The 3669-nt window shown below is 49.5% G+C and overlaps 1 protein-coding gene across 2 annotated transcripts in view; it reads left to right on the forward strand.

The window, feature by feature from the left end:
• The first annotated feature begins 1648 nt into the window (after positions 1-1648).
• LOC105563217 (myb-like protein P) overlaps positions 1649-3669 on the forward strand; it is a 27413-nt gene continuing 25392 nt past the window's right edge. Inside the window, exon 1 of one of the 2 annotated variants that reach the window (XM_012014614.1) lies at positions 1649-1803. The gene's annotated coding sequence lies outside the window, so the exon portion shown is untranslated. The remainder of the gene's footprint in view (positions 1804-3669) is intronic. The other variant, XM_012014613.1, reaches the window with a different exon arrangement.

Genomic DNA, 3669 nt, shown 5'->3' on the forward strand with positions numbered 1-3669 from the left:
GCAATTAGCAACACTAGGCAATTATGTCTGCCCGACTGATAGCAAAATTTATCTCTAGTGAGCAAACGTGTATCAAACTGTCAGACTTTTTTCTATTTAACTAGCGGAATAAATAAACTTGATGGTATATGAATGCATAGACGAATTGAGATAAATTATCGATTACGCGCGTTTCGTACATTATAATGCAACGAATGCAATGAATCTTTTGCGCGACGCGACGCGACATGACGTAACGTCGGGAATATGACAATCCTTACGACCACTTTATAACGATTGTCACTCCCGAAGAAATCCTCGCGGCTGTATCGCGGATGACGTATCGCTATTTTCTTCAAATGTCACTCGTCGATAAGTGGCATGCAAATTCTGCGTGTTTAATGTCACGCATTAGCGGCGCTTTAATCTCGCGCGAGCGTCGCATGGAGATCCGGTTTACTCCCTTTGGTATCGGCAACGATATCCATCTGGCCCTGAAGATAATTTATTGAAAACTCGACGACAACCGGTGCGCGGTGCCTCCGTGCGAGGATTACGAAAGATCCGTCACGGAGGGAAAAACCTACATTTCCTACATTTCACCGCGGAATCGGCGCGGTGTCGCGGAATCATTATCGCTTGGAGCATCCCCGAGGCGTGCGTGTCGCCTACGACTATTCCACCGGCATCCTTTGTCAAGATATTAACGCCCGACGTTCCACTTTCACTCGGCTCCTCTGATTGATCTCTCATACGTATCCTTCGTGGCGCGCACGCTAGGTTTCAGGTCAGTGACAGATGACGAAGGGATCGCGACGGATACGGAATACCCTGAAGGCAGTGGAAAGACCTTTGATAGAAGCCCCCCCCCCCACCACACTCTCTAAAATACAAAGGTATCGTGACAATAGGTGTCGAATCGCATTACAAATGTCATAAAAATTCAACTGTTCATTTAACCGATCCTCGACCGATTTCATCCACTCCTATCTGTCATCCAATCCGGATCCTTGACGAAGCTCAAGCACCGGCGATACTTAACGCGATCCCATAATTGCCGCAGATTATCAATCGGACTGAAACAGGGATCGCGACTGTAATCAGTCACATACGTCGGGCTCGTAATTATACGTCTGGGTGGCTCGGGGTTGCACGGCGAAGCCGCGAATTGATCCGATGACTATCGCAGGCCGTGAGCAAATATCACCATTGCGTGCTGCCGCACGCAGCAATGACCTTACAGCATCGATATCGAACTCGGGGGGCCCCGCGTGCACGAGAGCGTCTCGTTCTGTCAGGTGGCGACGCAGGTGTCTTTCTACGTGCCGTGCCCGCTCGCCCAGTCTCTCGTGCCTTTCTCTCCCGGTCTCCGGGTCCTCGAGTCTCCAGTGGAATTACGCCTATGCCCCCGGTCGGGCCCCGAAGACGCCAATGCGCCGTTCGACTCCCTCCTCCGGCCTCATCGTCGGTCGTAGAAAGCTCTCAACCTGACGATGGTGGTCGGAGCGCAACGCTCCTGCTGGTGGCTTTTCCACTTCCATCGCGCAGTCTTCTGGCCGGACCGGACGCCGCGATCTCGCCCCGCACCCGCACGAAAAACCGCCGTCTCGTCTCCGTCGTCCGCGGTCCCACCGAAAACCGCACGGCGGCTATTTTCCGGGCGCACGTTCACCGGCCAATTTCGCTCGACGAGGTGCTCGCACTACCTCCCGCTCGCAATCGCACGGTATATACTTGTGAATTTGCATTTCAAGTGCCAGCCGATGTGAGGACGGCGGGTTTCATGAGGGATTAGCGAAAAACGAGCGGAGCCGAGAGAGACAGGTTTGATCGTCTTTTCATCTGTTTGCGTTGTGCGCTGCAAATTACGTTCTCCACTCTCGCCGGAGCTGCGCGACCGACGAGACCGAGCGTATATTTTCAAAAGTACGGACTTCAATTTTCGGACCACTCCGGCGACTGTCGGACCCTGCGAATTTTGCGCAACGTTGCTCGCTCGAGAAACTTTTCGATCCTTCGGTGAAACGCACTGTGTACCTGTACGTTTTATTAATTTCGAGCGTAATGTTGGATACCTGTGCGCGCCGCCCCGCTCGGGAGCAAAGAAAGCGAGGCGCCGCGACATTTCGACGAACCCAATTAATATTGCCTCATCGATCCTAATCACAGTGTTTATTCAGAAGGAGTCCTCGGCTCCTACCGCAGGCTCAAAATATCACTTGTTCTCTTGCGACAGCTGATGCGCGTCGGACCGAGATAGCCGAAAGAAAAAGTTTCGAGGAATTCATTATCCTTAAAGTGAGGCGCGCCAATTCGAAACGCTGCATCTCCAGTATTTATTAGTTATATAAACGCAATGATATTGTGCCAGCGAGTGCGAATAATACGCGGCTGACGAGTCAGATTCATTCGAGTGAACAGAGAAAAGGATCTGTAAAAATGAGGAACGCGAGCATTAAAGCGAGTCGCTTCGAAGACCGCAATAAAGACAGGACTTTCGCTGCTTGTCGCATCCTGTGCGCCTTCCTGCCACGTCGTTTTTTTTTCTCTCTTTTTTTTTACGGGTCTCGGAGTGACAACGGGAGCGAACTGGTTTTATCGTCGAATTTTGCCGCGTTCAATCGCTTTCCACTCGTGGGTTTCCGCTCGAGCGAGTGGCGCGAGGGGGCGAAATTCCGGACCAAAAACGTACGGTAGCGCGATTTTCGGTTCCCCTTTGCGCAACGACTCCCCGCCGCGGGTAGTCGAGCGAGTGCCGTTCCAGCGAAGTCACGAATTTCTAATCTGCTCGTCGGGAATCGCGAGTAACGAGAAGAGAGTTCGCGTTCGCGGGCTTAAAGACGTACACGTGCGACGGCGTGCACACACACGCACGCGTCCCGCCGCGCACACACGCGACCGCACGCACGCATCGGGTGTACGCACGGTGCACGCTCGCTCCTTGAATCTTACGCCCGATGAAAACTTTCGTCGGTCTTATGGTAATTTATTCGTTTTACCTTAGCAGGAAATAAATCATACGTTGCCACGAAACCGCGAGGGAAAAAATTATGTTCTCGTCCGAGGAGAGGCCTGAGAGAGGATAAGTAGAGGCGAAATAATTAGCTAATTTGCTCGGGCCCCCTCTGCCCCCCCCCCTCGCTCTCTCTTTCTCACGTTAATTTTAATACGTTGAAATTTACGCTATTCCACACCCACGGAAAAAATTCTCCGAATCCAATGCTATTTCAATGTAATCATAAAATAGGATCAATGTAGCGTCAATCGTATTTATTATAGAGAAAGGGATATTTTAATCTTAAGTTACTCTTGTCTCAATATAGCAAACCAATCTTTTTTTATTTCGATAGAGGAGAATAAGAATGATTGATTTTATTTCGATATTGTCTTATTTTTATATTATTTATATATATTTTTTTTATTATTTTATATTATATTTTTATATTATATTATATTTATACAGGGTGAGTTTTTCCATATCCGACAAAATTTTTGAGAAGGTAGAACGGATCGAGATGAACGGAAAAGTCCTGCACCATTTTGCAATTTTCGTAATAGTTAATGAGTAATTAATTATTAAAAATCGTTGTCTTAGGCCGGCCTACCGCCCAATTCGAGCGCGTGGCGAGATGTGACCGCCCGGCGATCGATATTGCTATGCGCACATCTCGCCACGCGCTCGAATTGGGC

This window comes from Vollenhovia emeryi, unplaced genomic scaffold, assembly GCF_000949405.1.
Source record: "Vollenhovia emeryi isolate VEMERY1.0 unplaced genomic scaffold, V.emery_V1.0 DF939179.1, whole genome shotgun sequence".
NCBI classification, from domain to species: Eukaryota; Metazoa; Arthropoda; class Insecta; order Hymenoptera; family Formicidae; genus Vollenhovia; species Vollenhovia emeryi.